Raw genomic sequence first — 18,664 nt, 5'->3', positions numbered from 1 at the left:
GAGTTACCCGCCACGGATGGCATAGGCCGGCAGGCGGCCAGAGGAGGTGGGCCTGCTCCGCGGGTGGGCTCCCTCAGGCCTGCGCCAGGGCCCCTCCGTGCGCTCCCTCCGGCGGCGCGATCACAAGGCGTCTGCTGCCATCTGGTGGCGGCGCCCCGGCAGCTGCGCGCAGAGCGGGGCGGCGGGGCCCGGGGCGCGGCGGGGGCGGGGGTTCACGAATCCTCCAGCGCCCCAGAGCCTTTCACCGCCGCGCAACGCAGCCAGGAAGCCCCACGCCTCTGCCACCTATGCGGCTCCGGATGCGCCCAGCAGATTGGGGTCCGGAGAGAGGCAGTGTGGTGCAGTGGTTGGCGCCTTGGCTTTGATGCCAGCGCTAGGCTGTAGAATCAGACTTGCTACACCTCATCCGGGAATCCTGCAGCAGGACCCTTCGCTCTCTGAACCATTTTTCTCGTCTGTAAAAGAGGATGAAACAAGCGCGTGCCTTGCAAGGAGCCTTTGCAGAGTACTGCCTGGGCAAACGCAGGAAAAGCCCCAGGCCCATGGCAAAAAGCATAGTAAATGTTAGCTGTTTCTCCTATAAAATCCCTAGCTGCAAACACAAGGGACTCTTAAATACGGAGGACAAACGGTTGCCGGAGGGGAGGTGGCTGGGGGGTGGGCTAGATGGGTGATGGGCACTAAGGTGGGCGCTTGTTGTGATCAGCACTGGGAGTTATATGTATGTGATGAATCACTAGGTTCCACTCCTGAAACCAATGCTATACTGTATGTTAACTAACTTGAGTTTACATAAATTAAAAAAAAATTCTAAACTGCTTCTCAGGGGCTCAGACTCCCTCTTCTCTCCCTCTCTCTCCCTCTCTCTTTCTGTCTCCCACTCTCTCACCCTCTCACCAGTGCTCAACGTTGGCCATATCAGGGATTTTCGGTAAACCGGGGGTGCCAATGCCGACCTCCCACTCAGGTATAAGGTAACAAGGGTAAAGAGGGCGCCACCTCTATGCAGACAGGTGCACCTGGTGTCAAAGGTCCGCTGGGCCTTCCACCTCCTAAGCGCCCAGAGGTTAATTCTCTGTTAGAACGAAAAGACTCTCCCAGCGGCTGCTCGAAAACCAGAGGCTCTGTCTGCAGCCTTGTGGACAGGGCCTATTTCCTAAGCTAAGGGCGTCTGGGTGGCTCTTCTTCACTCCCTCCCAGGGGTCACAGACCAAGGGGTCCAAATCAGGGGTCATGATTTCTGACCACCTTCCACAAAGGCCTCACTGAAGTAGATGCCTCATCCCTTTAGTAATGTGGTGGAGTAATTAAGGAAAATAAACTTTCCTTAAAAAGTGAAAGAGCCGTTTGGATCCATTCACGCACGAGGCACTATCCCGAGACTAGGGTTTGGGGTGTGAGTGAGGCGTGTCTCACGCACCTTCTGCCAGGCACAGAGCTTTAATTACTTCTCAGGAGGCAGGAAGAAGGGGCCTATAGAACCGGGCGTGACAGCCAGGTACGCCAGCAGGGAGGGGGACTTCTCAAGCAGACGCTGCCGCTCTCTGCCTGTGAAAACGCCGGCTCCAATTCAAAGGTATCAAATATTTGCCTAGCTGTTCAACATTTCTTCAAATAATATACTCACGGCTAATTCATATCTAGACTCGATGTCTTCATCTCTCCCAGGCCTCCCTCCTGGATTAGCGTGTCTTGTCTATTCTGGGAGAAAGTTGTCCTACATTCTAAAAATAGGCCCTGGAGTCTGGACACTGGCATGCACAGTCAGCAGAGGCTCTTTTACTTATCTTGAGGGCCGTCCTGTGGGGACAGGTGCAGCAGAGCCCAGAGACACATCCGTGAAACAGCCAGTGTGGGCGCCCAGGTGCATGGAGGAGGCTGGGTCCTCGCGAGATGTCTGTTCTGGCTGCTGGCTTCCGAGTGAGGCGGTGGTCTGTTCCCAAGGACCCCCCTCCCAGCCTGGCTCTTTGACATTTGAGGGCAGTACAAGACTTTCACATCAGAGGCAAGGTCCTTTCTGTCCACAGGTCCCTTTCTTCCTCAGAGTTAGAAGCCCAGGATGTCCCTGTGTCAGCCAGGACCTGGCAGGAAGCAGGTGGCATGCTCGTTCAGGCCATTCAGGGAGAGCTTAATGAAGGGACATCTTTACAAAGGGGAGCCCAGGAAGGAGGGATGGCACTCTGGGTCTGGTAACGGGGGGGGCTCTTCCCACCCTGGGTTGCAGGGCCCAGAGAGGAGAAGCCACCTGAATCTGGAGGTGGAGAGTGCCATCCGACAGGGGAGGTGATCTTGGGAGGAGAAGCCTGGGGAATGGCCGCCCAACCACTCCCCGGTCCATGCCAGGGCTCCCCAAGCTCAAACCCACCCACAAGGCAGAGTTATGTGTGGATGTGTCCATGCAGGGGACCTGCTGGGGGAGGTAGTCAGAGCAGGTGAGGGAGGGTGCAGAAGAGGAGATGGTCAGCTCCCTGTCCCTTTCTTGGGACCTCTCCACCTCGCTCCCCACCTTCTGTCTCTCCTTGTACCAGTCATTATTTCTCTGATAGCCTCACCATCTGCATCTCGGACTGACTCCCCTTCTCTTTGTTTTCCTCCAGCTATATCTTCCCCACTTTCTGTGCCCTGAAGGAGGGCGGGTGGGTGCCCATGCCCCCTTCCCAATTGATGGAGTTGTAGGGGGTTCCAATAGTTCTCCCCATGGTCACCTGCCAATGCTAGAGGAGGGGGAGCAGCCTGGCCCTGGAGACCGGCTTCATGTGACTCTCTGCTCTTCCTCCTCTGCACTGCTCTAAATGAGGCCAATCAGGGCTGCTTTCATTTTATTACTTCAAGGACTTCCTCATCCACTTCCTTTCATCCTTCTTGCCGCTCTGGCCTGGAATTAGGGAGGAGGAGTTGTAGAACTCTAACGGCCCCACAGCCCTAATGAGAGCTCCCCCTGGGTGCCCAGCCTGCACACGTGCTGTGGGGGGGCCTGCGCTCAAGGAGTCACAGCAGATGGGGGCTGGACCCACCACCCATTCACACAGTCACTTGACAGAATGCACCCAGGGCCACCGCACTCGGGCCCTGCATGAGACCCCGGTTGTATATACAACAATGAAGGATTTAGTGTCTGCTCTTGACAAATACAGATATGTACCCTGTGTACTGTGTGACACAATGCATAAGCTCGTCTAAGCCTCAATTTCCTCTTCTGTTAAATGGGGGAGACATCCCTAACCCCAGGCTTGCTTAGGGGTGATGGGAGACCACAGGGGGGCTGTTAAATGACAGCAACTTGTGCCCCATCCATGTACATAAAAGGTAAAACCTCAAAAGGAAGGTGGGGCCTCCCAGTTGGGGGCCGAGGATGCAGACCTCAGATAGCAGGGGGAGGGACAGATGTGGACCCAGATCTCCAACTTCAGCTCTGGTTTTAAATGGAATAAAATAATCCCCCAAATAAATAACCCCTCGATGAGGCAGGTCCCCTTGTGAGGTCACTCCTAGTAACAGATCTCACCACGGCACAGAGAATGTTCTGCTCCCCCTATCTGGGGATGATATATACAGCCAGGTAATGCAAAATGAATTTTCATGTTATTTTTGCTTATTTTTTAAGTCCATTGGGTGCATCGCGGCTGATCGCTGTTCTGACATTTTTCTTCCCTCATTAAGAAAGATGCCCCTGGTGAGTTACCTGAGTCGGGCTCAGAGCAGAAAATAAATATCGCTGGCATCCACTTTCCTGTGCTCTCTGGGTGTAATTAAGAAAAAGGCACCTGCAGGAGACAGAAAGAACAGGGCAGAAAACGGCCAAGTGGTTACCCTTCACAAGAACTTTAAAACCATGGTCTTTAAAACCATCCAAATGTCACCCCTTCCATGACCTCCTTCCTGACCTGTTGGGGCCTCCCTCCACCTTTGCACCCTAACGCTATTCCGTTCCACTGTGGTTTGCTTTCCTTTAGCATATATATCTCTTATCCCTGCTGTGGTAGACAGCCCTGTTCTTCCCTCTGTCCAAGGTACCTGATTTTCTTTTGGGACCCACAGTTCCTGGGAACCCCATGCAATCTGGGTGGAGCCTGCCTGTGCCCCAGGAGACAACCAAACCAGGGCAGTCAGACTTGTCTCAGGACTTGCCAGGAAATGCTTCATGAAATACTCTTGGGCTGAAGCTTAGCCTGGGGCCATGGCCGTTTTGACTTCGGGGAGAAATTGTCTTGAGAAGGAAGCCAGACAGGGGTGCCTGGCTGGCTAAGTCAATAGAGCATGTGACTCTTGATCTCAGGGTCTTGAGTTTGAGCCTTACGTTGGTGGTAGAGGTTACTTTTAGGAGGAGGAGTGGGAGGAGGAGAAGAAACTGGACTGCTGAGCCTCTCATGAGAACTTGGGACCTGGTGTCCCATGTGTGCCCTGGATCTGGAGCCTGCTGGATCTTGCAGACAGGCATTATGGGGACCCTCCCATCTTGCCTCACTCTCACTGTGCCCAGCCACTGCCTATGGTTCAGGGAGCTTGTCATTGGGTCTGTCTCCAGAGGAGGCAGAGCTGGCACCTTGGGCTCAGTGCTCAGGGCTGCAGCTCAGGAGCGTTGGTAATGCCCTGGCTTCCTGTTTTACAGCCAGAAGTGTTCCATAAATGGCACAGCTCCTTCAGTGAGCTAAGTCCCCACTTCCTGCTGGGTCTGACGCCCCCACCAGTGATCTCAGAACCCAGGGTGTGAGACTCAGTTCATCCCCTGGGCCAGCTGACCTGCTTCAGGGCCACATTTGCCACCTTCACCTTGGGCTTTTGTTCTGCATCTCTGCAGAGGGCTCGCATGCCAGGGTTTCTCTTTCTGTTCTGATCCCGCTGCCCCACTTTGGGCCCCTTTCCCCTGTCTTGTCTTGTCCTCTTTCCTCTATAACCTTTAGTCATGTTCACCAAATTGTGAGCATCTATTAGGCACCTGGTGTACACAGCCCAAGCAGAGGCTTCCCTGACAGCCTGTGTGACTTGAGTTCCCACCGTGTTCTCTCTCAGGGTGCCCCATTCTTTTCCTACGCAGCAGTTATCACCCTTTACCACTGTTTTTTGTAAGTGGTTTTTTGTTTACTGGATTCACTGCTGTCTCTTCAGTTATTCAGTTCTCAGAAGACGGAAACTTTTATTATTTTTCGCCTTACACTTAAGTCAGGGACTGGCACACAGGACCCTCAAGAAACATCCATGGCATGGCCCTGTGGGTGAACGTGAGGGGACCGGGCCCTGGCCCTGGTGCTGAAGCGCAGCATTGCAGACTGGGCCTGAGGCTGTTCCCACAAGGCTGGGCATCGGGTGGGCGGAGTGCTGTGGGGTGAGGGGTGGACCCAGGCCTCCGGACAGCTGTGGTGTGGAGTGTCCTTGTGCAGACCAGACCCAGAGCCCAGAGCCCTGAGAAGACATGAAGCCTGCTGGGTGGACATGCTCACTGGGTAAACTCTTGTGGCTGAAACACAAGGGATTTCAGAGACATGTAGAAGTGGGAGAATGGGGAATTCTGTTCACTGTTCGGTCATGTTCATCTGGTGATTGCTCTCTGGTCACAGCTCCCCAGGAAGAAAGGCAGCTCCCTGGGTCCCTGGGGCAGAGGTGGGCTGTGATGCCTCTGGTCTAAACTGCATCATTTGGCACAGGGCTGCTCTGCATGACAGGTGACTAATAATGCTTATCCCCCACAGGAAATGGCTTGTGAGTGTCCAAGTGTCCTATGTGCAGTGGCCAGTTTCAGGTCTGGGGTTAGTGTGGTGGGCAGAGTAGCCCAGTGAATGACCTGGCACCCATCCAGCATGACGTTATCCAACAAAGGAGGGTTGATTTTATCTCAAGGGGCCACCTCAGTGGTCTCTAAATGTGCTATTCACACCTCACGGCTGGCCCCAGGGGCCCCACACATAAGGCTGGTTCTAGCTGGAGGGGAGGCATAGGCCATTAGGCTTTGGTCTGAATTGCAGCCTTACCACTTAGTGGTGAGCGGTGTGGGCAAGCTCCCTGACTTTGCCCAAACGCACTTCCTGCACCTGAGAAAACTCTTGTGAGGCGTGGGGGGGGGGGGGCTTGTCGACACCTGGGCCCACAGTGAGGCCATCTCCCCATGGCTGCCCCCCGCCCTGGGCTCGGGGCTCCTCTGTCTCCTCCGCAGCTTTGCCTCCAGTACAGCAGGCAGCAGCTGCCCGTGCCAGTGTCTGTAGAGCACGCGTTCTTGGCCTCCCTGCCCGGTTGTGCTTCCTGGATGGCAGGGACTTGGTATGTCTGGATGCTGTCCTTCTTCCTGCTTTACCACCGAGGGCCCAACACCGGGCCTTGTGCATGCTTGGTGCTCAGAAGGCATTTGATGAGTGAGTGGTGTATAAATGACTAATAGGAATTCAATCCATGTTAGCAGAAATACCAAACCGCTATGCTGACTTCCCCCAAACTACCTGCCACCCTTCATCAGCACTTGGCCCGCCAGCAGGGAGAAGGGCCTTTACTTAGTCTTGGGACCAGCCAGCCAGGAGAGCGAGGCCCACCCGGCTTAGCGCCTTGAGCCACAGATGCAGGACTGATGGTGCCCTCAGAAGCTCACACTGGGCCTCCTCAGGGCCCCATCTGTAGAGGGAGGTCTTTCTGTAAGCAGCTGCGGTGGAGCCCGGAGGCTGCAGGGGCTCCACGCCCCCTGCCTTCTGTGTTGGCCAGTAGATGGGGAGCTAGTGACCAGACCCAGCTCCCTCTCCCGCACATGTGGGCCAGTACTTGGAATCTATGACGCCTGACGAAGGCTGCGTTAGCCAGGCTCCCAATGGGGAGCCAGTCTCTGCCACTTGCAGGAGCCAGGCAACCCTGAGAGCCAGGGCTCCGGGGGCGAGGAATGAGGTTTCGACTTTAAATCTGGCCGTTCTCATGTCACTCCAGCCCCGTTCCCCAGAAATAAGCTGGTCCAGTCTGCCATCTTTCCAGACAGTTCCTGTTGAAGCAGAAATAGTCCAAATTCTAAATGTCTAGACACTGACATATGGGGTTTCTTGATATTGTTTTCATACAGGAAAACTTGCTCTGAAAAACACAGCTACACACAGCCACTCACACACCACCGGCCCCACGCACAAAATCCTGATTTTCAAAATGTTCAGAGCCCTTCCTGAACTTGCCTGAGAGATGATGTCATCAGAGTTTGTTACTGGGGAGTTTTAGAGATCTTTCTTTAAACACACACACATGCACAGGCACCCCGACACACACAACACTGACAATTTGTCTTCTCTCATCTTCCCAACAGCAGGGGGGTCCGGCCCTTGAATATGTATGGGCCTTTGCTGCATGCTAGAAAATGAGACACCTGAGTTCATGGGCGCTGTGAACGGGGGGCAGACAGCCCAAGGATGGGAGACAGGTGCCCTAGGCAGGGAACCAGGACACGACACTGGGAAGTCTCTTTAGCTCATTTTGTTCAACAGTAAACTGGGAATAGTAGTTCCTTCCTTGCTTGCGAGATGTGAAAATCTCTGCAGGAGATTGGATAAACAGAGGTTGCCGCTGTGACGTTGGAGATGGGAGAGCAGCAAGAATGACCATCTGGGCTCTGGAACGAGCTGTCTGTGCTTGAATCTTGCCTCTGCCCATTGCTAGCTATGTGACCTTGGTGGAGCTACTTAACCTTTCTGTGCCTCTGGCTCCTCAGCTATAAAGTACCGATAACATGAATAGCTGTGACCTCATCAGGTTTTCGTGAGGACCGGATAAGTTCATAGGAGTTGGCTGGTCCGTGCGGAGGCGCTGACACCCAGTGCCTGGTGTGCCATAATTACTGCCTCCTCCCAGTAGGGTCCCTCTTTCTACCCAGAGTCTTCTCTAGGACATGGCCCTCAAGCCTGGGCCTCCCAAGGGTCAGGAGAAGCCTGGGCCACTTCCACTTGTGCAAGCGTCCAGTATATGAAGTCATAACAAAATGCCAAAGCAAGGTTACACAAGTTAAGGTAAACTGAATACATTTACATAAAGCAATTCAGTGGTTTTCGACAGACACACAGAGACTCCCTGGAAACCCTCACTGGACACAGTGGCAACACTATGATGTTCGTCAGGAATGGATGGCCTGGGAGAAAAGGTTCTCCTTCCCTTTGCCCTAGCCTGCCCTTAGCAGGCCCTGTCTTGAGGTATTCGTGTATCCCATAAATAGGAAGAACAGAAACATCCCTGAGTTCCAGCCTGGGCAGAGGCAGAGACTAAGGGCTGGGGGGTCCGGAGGATGGCTAGTGCCCAGCTGGGAACCTGCATTTCCCTGGAGCATGCTAAGGTGCTGGGTGGCCGCAGGGAGGAAGCAGGTGGGGTGCCCTGCACAGCTGTGTGCGGAGGGGCCATGGGGGGAGGGGCAGCCGGAGCAGCCACATCAGGCAGGCCATGGACTTGTTGCTGGACTGGCCTCCTTGGGAAGCACCCCCTCCTCCCCAGTCACCCCAGGGTTGTCCAAGAGCCTGGGGAGGATGATTTAAAATGACTTGCAGCTCAGGGCTCCTGGCTGGCTCAGTTCGATAAGCATCCAACTCTTGGTTTCGGCTCAGGTCATGATCTCGCAGTTTGTGAGTTAAAACCCCACGTTGGGCTCTGCGCTGACTGCATGGAGCCTGCTTGGGATTCCTTCTCTCTCTCTCTCTCTCTCTCTCTCTCTCTCTCTCTGCCCCTCCCCTGCTCACACACTTTCCCTCAAAATAAATAAACAAGCTTAAAAAATTAAAAAATAAAATAAAATGACTAGCAGCTTAAATGACTCCGAAAAATTTCTATTCCCAGTGTGTCCCCATGCTCCCTGGGATTGAGTGACAGGAGTTCAGTTTTACAAACCTAGCCAACACCCAGCTCCTGTGGTGGCAGGAAGCTCCAGCTTCGACACCTGCTTCCTCCCTGGTTGGCCCTCTCCCTGACTCCCTGGGACCTGGGGTGTTCTCTGTCTGCATGATCTGCTCTACAGGTGTCTTGGGGCTCAGCCAGGAAGTTCCTGGCCAGCAGGGTCAGAATCTGGTTCTCATCTTCTTCCCAGGACCCCCACCTAGCCCCTGGGTTCCTCAATCCTGGCTGTGCATGGCTGTCACCTGGGGGGTGGGGGTCTTTAAAATGCCAGCACCTGCTTCGGCAACCCCCCCCACCCCCAATGCAGAACAACAGTGCATGTCACCCCAGTCAGGCCCAGGCATGCCTCAGTTGCATATTTGACCTGCACGCCCACTATGGAACCTAAACCCAGGCTGGGGGCTGCTTCCAGAAGGGTTCTGAGAAGAGGATTCAGGTCCAGAGAGGTAGCTTTCCAGCGCAGCCACAACAGGAATGCCAGCGGGTGACAGAGACTCTTTGCACCGTGAAGGCTGTGAGTCTGATCAAACAAGATTTAGCTCCAAATCCAGCCTGATTTACCCAAGTACAACTGTGGGCCAAGTGCTTGTTCGGGCATTATCACCTCCCTCCTTGCCACAACATACCCATCTTTTTGAGTGTATGGGGCCAGAAGGGCTCTATGTTAGAACAGGGAGCATCAGGCTGGCAGGGAATCCATCCCGGCTTGTTCCCAGGGAATTGATCTTTACGCAGAGTGGCTTGAATGCCCATACATCCTTTGGTCCAGCTTGGAGTTTCCTAAACTCGAGCACACGTAAGTTTTACTACGCAGAACTGGGAGCCTGGAACTATACATGCTGTGCCGTGGGTGATTCCGGGGGCCTTCAGGGTAACACTGAAGTGTGCAGAACTCTGCGGTGACTGGGGGCGGCAGTCTGACAGCCCGGCTGCAGTGACCTGCCCACCTCCTGCTCCCCATGTCATTTCCACTTGGCTCCCTTCTCTCTCTCTCTATCCTCGGCCATCAAGACTTTCTCTTGTCCCTCACCTGGCCAGATTTGTTCACAGCTGCAGCCACAGCACCTACAATTGTGCCTGGGGCAAGGTTGTTTCCTGATGAGCATTTGTTGTTCTTGACAAATGCTGAGGATGGCAGGTGCTCCCAGAGCTAACAGTGAATTTGGGTAGATGGATGGGACAGACGGTCAGCTCAGGACCCCTGTGGGAGGTTCTGGGGATGCCCTGCCCCTGCCCTTCAGCATTCGCTGTTCCCCGCATGCAGCTGAGCCCGTGTGTGGCGCTCTGCTTGGGGACCCGAGATGGCCTGGCCGAGGGGGCCTGCTGTGCCTGTGTGCAGAACAGGTGGGAAGTGCCAGCTGTTGCAACTCAGGGAATAGCCTCCAGTCGGTGACAAAAGAAGCTGTGGATAAATAGCCCAGTTCCCTTGTCCTCCGGATGGGCTGTGTCCCAGGTCCCCGCGGTAGGACTGCGTGGGTTCCTCCACTCTGGACTGGCCTCCTTCCTTCTGCTTCCCTGCCTCACAGTGCCAGCCTCCCACGGACAGTGCCTGGAAGAACCACCCTTGGCACAGTCTACCCAGCAGCCTTTCAGTGAAGGAGCCACCCAGGGCGAGGGAGGCACCCTGAGGCTCTAATGACTGCTTGTGGAGAGCCCGTCCCTAGGAGGACAGTAGTGACCTGGTGGTTCCCTTTGCTCTAGTGTTGGATCTCAGGTTCCTGGGGAAAGTGACTCCTTTGGCTTCCTGGCTTGGACCCACAGACAAACTGAACAAGGTGAAAAAAGTTGTCATTTGGAAAAGTCTTGTGGCCAAAGGCTGCAGGGGGATGGGGCTTGGGAGAGACGGGGCTGAAATGCCTGGAGAAGCCAGGGAAGCCACTCCTTCCGGAACAAACTTCCCAGCCCGGACACAGGCGACAGCCACCCGTGGGAGCAAAGAAAGTTTCGCTGCTCCTCCCTCCCAGAGATATTTCCAAGAGCTTTATTTTTCTCGCCAGTTGGCTAAGAAGCAAAAAAGGAACAATAGATTCAAGCTGAAATAATTTGCATTTATGATGAACACAAGGAATATCTACCTTGCATTTTCCTAAAAAAGAAAAATTAAACCCCGTTTTTAATTAACTGATAAACTATTAATCAAATTTTTGCAATGTTAGGTGACACATTATTCATTTAGATAGAATGACTGTGAACTTAAACTAATCAAATCTGATTTGCCCACATAGGCTTGATTGAAATACATTTTAACTAGCATATACAAAGAGAAAATCTTGGATTTCTTACCTAATCTTCAGAGTATACTGCTGAGTTAATAAGGGCAGTTTTTTTTTTTTAAATGAGACCACCATTTCTTCATCTGCATATCAAAATCAAGAGGAACTTAATTGCAAAACACATATTCCTGAAATCTAATCATTACACTGCTTTAGGGTATTTTATTGAAGCATGTTAAATTATGGACAGAATATTAATGATGGAGCTAATCAAACCCAATTAGTCACTTCTAACAATAGTCACATAAATATACAAGTCAGGTACTAAAGTACTGTAGATATGATGTAAAATTGTTAAAATATTAAATGTATGGGATATTTATGAAATATTCATGTAGAATTTAAAGCCAAAAATTATCGGATAAGTCCCCTTAAAGAAAACAGGTTTGGCAGTGTCCTACGATATTTGTCTAGAATTCACAAGTTTTCACCTATTCTCCAGGTACATTTGAATCCAGGGGATTAGCGAGTCTATAATCAATCAATCAGCAAATTCTAATAAGATGACTTACCATATTCATGACCCAGTATTTCACTCCTGCATCCAGAGACTTTTTTCAGTCTTTTGTTTTCTGACTTTTTCAAGGCCTGGTGGAAGGGTAGGTCTGGAGTCTCGGGGCCTTGGGAAAGCTGATGGAGGGCTGGATAGAGTGCTCTGAGTCCATGGTGTTTCCTCCCCACCCCCATCCCCATGCCCAGGGTGAAGCCAGGCAGGACAAGGCGGGGAAGCTGCTGTCTGGTGGACCTTCTCCTCCTCCCATTGGTGAGGTGTCAGGAAAGGATGCTAAGAGGCCCAGGGGAGTTCCAGCCGTGGCCTATGAGGAGTCTTGGTGGAAGATTCCAAGCCCGGGAGCTGGACCAAAGCAGGTAGGCAGCACCAGATATGGGAATCCCCTCTGCAGAGACCTCCCCCCGCCCTGTTCCCTTCCAAGCATGGCTGCATGGTCCCAGACCAGCACCCACACAGGCCTGCATGGCAATTTCACCCAGGGCTAGCTCCCAGGCCTTCACTAGTCAAGGAAGCTGTCAAGCTTCACAATTCTCTTTACTGGCCCTCGTCCGATCCTAGTGTCCCATCCAGACCCCTGCTTTCCCCTCTCCTGTCCCTCTTTCCGGAACGCTGCCCTCCTGCCTCTCATGCTGGAGTCTCAGTTCTGGGCAGACAGTGGTCCTGTGGCACAGGTCCCTGCTCTGGACAAACATCCCAAGTGACGCATTAGAGTGATAGTAGCCGCTGTCCCCCCCGACCCATGCATCTTCCCGTCTATCTATCGTATAAACCAAGGAGGAGCATGTCCTAGACCCTGTGCTGGACCATCCCTAAACTCAGGGAGCACAGAAAAGAAGCAGAAGTTTTACTGCTTTTTCCTGTACGTCACGCATGTTCCTGCTGCAGGTAACAGCATCTCCGTTTTCCTTCAAAGAGCCCCTCTGCCCCCACTTTGAGCCTCTAAGGTTTGGGGGCTGCTCCACTCCCTGGAGTCACAGTGGGCAGATGACCCAGGCCTGCCAGTAGTGCTCCACCCCTTTGTCCCTGTGATAGGCTTCCGGGTGGGAATGTGATCTGGATGTAATCTTGGGGGTTTTGCTGGAACTATAAGGAAAGAGAACCCCTTTTCTGCTGGGGCGTCCTGGGAGCAGAGGCTGGGGCCGCAGCACGCACAGAGACTAACGCAGAGGAGAGAACAAGTCCCAATGACATTGCTTGAGCTCCCCAATTCCGCTGTGCCCGAAAGGCTAGTTACCTGCGCCAATAAGTCTCCCCTCTTTTCCTTTTTTTTTTTCCCTTAGCCAGTTGGAGTTGTGTTTCCTGGCACTTGCAACCCAAAGAGTCACGGTTAATGGACAGGAGAGAAACAGAAGAGGTACAATCTAGACGCTCAGATGAGGTAGTGTGCGGTGTCAGCAGCAGGACACGGCCTTGCAGCTTCTGCAGCTTGTGGGACGGGAAGGTGGACAGAAATCAGGCTCTGGTTCTTGACTGACAGGTCACCCCCGGGTGCCCCTTTGTGATCTGTGAGGGAGGACAAGCGGAGTAAATGTGGTCACCCTGCGAGAGAGGGGGTCATGGTGTGGACACATTGAGCATCATTGTGGCATCCAGGGCCCGACATGTGGCTCAATGAACAGTTGCAGGTGTGCACAGGTTGATATATTCTAGCAAGTTTACATGCCAGACTAGTACTGAAGATACAAGCTCCTTCTGGCAAGAATCCCCTTCTTGCCTGGTACCCATGGCTCTCCGCGGATGGCCCCACGCATACTCCTGCTGTGGTTGCACCTCTGAGTTTATGAGTGCCCGAGCACCTTCCCCAGCCTCTGGAACCCTCCATCCCTCTGTCTTCTCCTTCCGCGAGGCCCAGAAGGACACCTCCTCCATGAAGCCTGCCCTTGGATCTAACTCGTTTTTATGGATCTCTCATGACCTTGGCTTTCCATGCCTTGGAGTGGGAAGGGGAAATCTTGGGGCAGACGCGACATCCACGTTTGGGTGTAGGCAGCAGCAGAGACTGAGGGTCAGACTACAGATGCAGAGTTAAAAATAAAGAGCTTAGCAGAAGCCAACCACCTCACCAGAGATGAGCAGGGGAATTTGCAGCAGGGCCATGGGACTCCTCACAGGACATGGAGTTGTGTTCACATCATGCACTTCTTTGTTTCTTTTTAAGTTTTTAAAAATGTTTCTTTATTTTTGAGAGAGAGACAGAATGCAAGTGAGGGAAGGGCAGAGAGAAAAGGAGGCACAGAATCTGAAGCACACTCTGGGCTCTGAGCTGTCAGCGCAGAGACCAACTCGGGACTCGAAGCCATGAACCATGAGAGCATGACCTCAGCCGAAGTTGGACACTCAACCGACTGAGCCACCCAAGTGCCCCTCACTTCATGCACTTCTAATCTCTATGGACAGGGCGATGCCCTTGACCTGAGTGTAGGCCTGCAACCCAGGTCTCCTACCAGACCATGAGCCCCCAAGGGCAGGCAAGGAGCTGGCCTGTTTCTATCAGCCTTCTGGTGACATCAGGACTGTTGGTTGGCGGACAACTCCAGACTCTTAGAACTTTCCGGAGGCTCTGAGACCCCAGTCTCGTGTTTCCCAAACCAGGCTCTAATTGAGATTTAATTTGGGGTCAGCATGTGGCCTACATTTGTGGGCCGTTGGTACAACTTCACACCAGGCTAAGCTGCCTTTTTGTTCATGTATTTTTGAATAATTTTTAAAAATCAGATAAAAATCATAAATTCATAAAAATCATAAACACCAGTTAACATTTTTCTTTTTGCCATTTCTGTCTCACACATAGACGCCTGATGCCAGGCACCGTGTGATTTCCAGGTAGTGAGTGTCCTTCTTCATGTTTCCTTGGCCACATGTGTAAGCAAATCTAGGAATCATCCAGAAGTGCCATAGCACCTTTGCCATTTTTCTTTGTTGCCAAATTTACATTTCCACCATAATGTGTGAGGGTTTCCCCAGACCTTCTCTGACCCATGGTATCATTAGGCTTAAATGTTTTTTCTTATCTCATGGGTATGAAATAGTAGCTCATGGTTGATTTAATGTGTATCTTCCCAATTGCTAGAAGCCCCATGTGCCTTTTCAGGCAATTTTTAATCCACCCCATCATCACGCTGGTCTCCTCCCTCTCAAGACTGGGCTCCTGTAGGAGGCACAGCTGCTGTGGGTTTCAGGTAAGCAACTTAGCCTCCATGTCCTTGTCTGTGAAATGGACAAAACAATGGCTAATTCATGAGGTTTAGACAATGCAGACCAGCTATTTCAGCCTCGTAGGGTCCAAAGCTGATGAGTGGACCACAGTCTGTCTTACTTCTGCAAGGAATCAGGCCTGGGGTGACGCTCTCATTTTTGTCAGGAGGAAGGGAATCTGCATTGATGAGTCGAGGGTGCCATTTCAATTCAAGCAGAGCTTCTCTGAAGCTGGGGTAGCGGAGAAAAGTGAACCTTCTCCCTGCAGGAAGCTGGGGAGGAGGAGGTGGGCAAGGAGGAGGAGAGCAGGAACCACATTCAGAGTCCCATTTTGGGGGGTTGGAGAACCTGTGTGCTTCAAGGTCCCCTGCTCCCTGTTGGCAGGCCTCCATCTGTTCTCCATATAGCCCAGGCAAGTGGCCTTTCCTACCTGGGGGCCTTGGCAGACGTATGAAGGGGAGGCAGAGCCCAGGGTCAGGTCAGGCTGACACCACCAAAAGGAAGCATCTGTTGTGGGAGACATACCTGACAGATGATTTATTTCTGCCCTAAGTTCCCCAACGGCCCAGCCTTATCTCTGCTTTGCAAGGCCTCCCAGGCCCCAAGGCAGAAGAACTGTGCTTCACTCAAGGCAGCAGAGAACCATCTAGGGGACTGCCTGAATTTCCTAGAAAATTTTTCTGGGAACATCCCGAAGCAACCTGTTACCCATCAAGGCACCAACAAATTACCTGAACTTTTCAACTACCCGAAAAGCAGTAGCAAATCACCTTCAAAGGCACTCATTTCAGAGGTACAATTTGATGAGTTTTGGCAAATATGTATACTTGTCTAACCAGACCTAAACCTTCCAAAATGCATGATTTCTATGGGCTTTGATACAATTAGTTGAAAACATGACATTGCAGTTTTTCCCAATCAGTGAGCAAGAACACTGACCCACATCAGGGAAGACCAGCATTCCCTGGCTGGATTTTAACAGAAACTATAGTTGGTAGACAGACTGGAAAGTGAGCAGATGATTTATTGATGCCTGTTCCCCATTTGGATTCACATAGCTTTCTGAAGTACCTTTTTAGTTATCAAAACCATGAAGCCAAGTATCAGGAACCAGGCTTCCGAATTGCTGCCTCACAAAGTGTTCATCAAGATTTTCGAAAATAATGAAGAACAATTAATCACATTGGCACTCACTAAGAATATCATAATTAATATTTGGGTGAGAGCAAAACGATTGTGTTAATAAATATATTATTTTAAATGTTGTTTATCTTGTCTTTGTAAAATGTGTATTTTGTGTGTGTCTTGTTACAAATGAATGAAATAGTACCATAGGATACAGCAGACCCAGAGACAAGGACCTGGGTACAGGTTGGTTGTTCATCTGGGAGGTGGTTTCAGGAAGTGGGAGGGAGGCCATGGGGTAGGGAGACAGAGAAGGATGCAGTAGTAATGGGTTGGCTCACTCCCACAGAGGCTGTGTGAGGCTTCATGAGGAATGCATTCCAAGCATCCCATAGAGAGATGGGGAAGTTGGAAAATTGTCCTTTGGGACACTTTCCTTCTTTGGTTGAGAGTTGCTCTTGGGATGTTAACTTTTTGCCACTTTCAGGCTCCCCGAAAGTTTGGGTGGTGCTGGAAAAGCCTTTAGTCTGACAACCATTGGTGGTGGAAGCTGTCATCTGTGTGGGAAGGAACCACCCCAACTGTTGCCAAACTCAGCCACGGGCTGAGGAGATATGGGGTGGCCATCTACAGTGTTCACTAAAAGCTCTGTCTGCGCTTGTAAATATCTGACTGAAAACATGCATCTAAAACTGAATGGAGATCACTAACCCGGAGACTGTTCAGAAGGCCATGATCAACCAGTGACTGGGAACCACTGGTCTTTGAATCCAAACTCCACCCTTGTTATTAACAGTGAACGCATGCCTTTGCTTTAGGTGGCACACGGCAGCAAGATGGCGGGACAAATTTCCAAGAAGAGGAAGTTTGCAGCCGATGGCATCTTCAAAGTTGAACTGAATGGGTTTCTCACTCGGGAGCTGACTGAAGATAGCCATTCTATAGTTGAGGTCTGAGTTACACCAACCAGGACAGAAATCATTATCTTGGTCACCAGGATGCAGAATGTTCTTGGGCCAGTGGATCCAGGAATTGAGCGTTGTGGTTCAGAAGAGGTTTGGTTTCTCTGAGGTCAGTGCAGAGCTTTATGCTGAAAAGGTGGCCACAAGAGGTCTGTGTGCTATCACCCAGGCAGAGTCTCCACCTACAAACTCCTAGGAGGCCTTGAGATGCAAAGAGCGTGCTGTGGCGTCCACTCATCACGGAGAGTGGGGCCAAAGGCTGTGAGGTCGAGGTGTGTGGGAAACTCCAAGGACAGAGGACTAAATCCATGAATTTTGTGGATAGCCCGATGATTCGCAGGGGGAGCCCTGTTAACTAGTACTTTAACACTGCATGTGCTGCTGAGTCAGGGTATGCTGGGTGTCAAAGTGAAGACTGTGTTTCCCTGGGACCCAAGTGGTAAGACTGGCCCTAAGAAGCCCCTGCCTGATCACGTGAGCATTGTGGAACCCAAAGATGAGACACTACCTACCGCTCCCCTCTTGGAACAGAAGGGTGGGAAACCAGAGTACCTGCCATGACACGGCCAGTGCCCATAGTGTAACAGGGTCTTGTTGGCAGCCAGATCTGGAGTCTGGATATAGCTTTGTAAATACTTTTAATAAAATCTTTAAAAAAGAAAAAAAAAAAAAACAGTGAAAGCACACCTGTCCTTCCTGGCCACAATCCACCCCGTTCCCCTGGCACCTAGCCCAGATTATTTTATGGGTGAACTCAGTTAAATCGTTAAGGAGCAGACAATAACCATGCTGCTTAAACTGTCCCGGAGCACGAAAAAGACCTACTATGTTCCTAGACAGAAAAGCTCGCTATTGAAATTATGGTCATTCCCTTTGTATTACTCGTCAGATTTAATGTCATTCTAATCAAATGAAGAGAAAGTTGTTTTGTCAAAATTGTTATGCCTTTCTTTTAAACCCTCTTGAAAGACACCCCTTAATGCCTTTGATTTCTATTTTTTTTTAATTTTTTAAAAGTTTAATTACTTTTGAGAGAGAGAGACAGAGCATGAACAGAGGAAGGGCAGAGAGAGAGGAAGATATAGAATCTGAAGCAGGCTCCAGGCTCTGAGCTGTCAGCACAGAGCCCGACGTGGGGCTTGAACTCATGAACTGAGAAATCATGATCTGAACCAAAGTTGGATGCTTCACTGACTGAGCCACCCAGGAGCCCCTGAATTCTATTTTTAATCCATTTAATTCAGGTATAATTTCCATACCCACAAAAAAATACTTTAAGCATCCACTTAAAGCATACAATTTGATGAGGTTGGCAGATGTATGCACCTCTGAAAGTGGCCCCACAGTTGAGACAGAATATTTCCATCACCTCCAAAGGTTTCCTCGCGCCCCTTTCTCTCCACCCTTCCCTCTCTCGGCCACAATCCCAGCAACCACTGATCCATTTTCTGTTATCAGGGATCAACTTGCTTTTTCTAGATTTTATGTAAGTGGAATTATGCAGTATGTGTCTGGCATCTTTTATGCGGCACAATTATTTTGACATTTGTCCATGTGGTTTGTTCATGTTCATGACCAGGTAGTTTTCCATTGCACAGATATACCACATTTTGTTCCCCTGTTATATCATATATGTTGCTTCCAGGTTTTGACTGTTGCAAATAAACAGTGAATATCTGTGTACAAGTCTTTGTGGGCATGGATCAGTTTTCTATTGCTCCTGAAACAAATTACCACAAATTTAGGGCTCAGAACATTAGCCATTT

General features: G+C 51.2%; 1 pseudogene; it reads left to right on the top strand.

Annotated features, from left to right (window-relative positions):
- The first annotated feature begins 16,768 nt into the window (after positions 1-16,768).
- Positions 16,769-17,513, top strand: LOC109251570 (40S ribosomal protein S3-like; annotated as a pseudogene).
- The last annotated feature ends 1,151 nt before the right edge of the window (positions 17,514-18,664 follow it).

Source organism: Panthera pardus, unplaced genomic scaffold (assembly GCF_024362965.1).
Source record: "Panthera pardus isolate Hobbes unplaced genomic scaffold, ASM2436296v1 HiC_scaffold_18, whole genome shotgun sequence".
NCBI lineage: Eukaryota > Metazoa > Chordata > Mammalia > Carnivora > Felidae > Panthera > Panthera pardus.
Note: the sequence above shows the minus strand (reverse complement) of the source record. Positions and strands in the feature narration are given on the sequence as shown.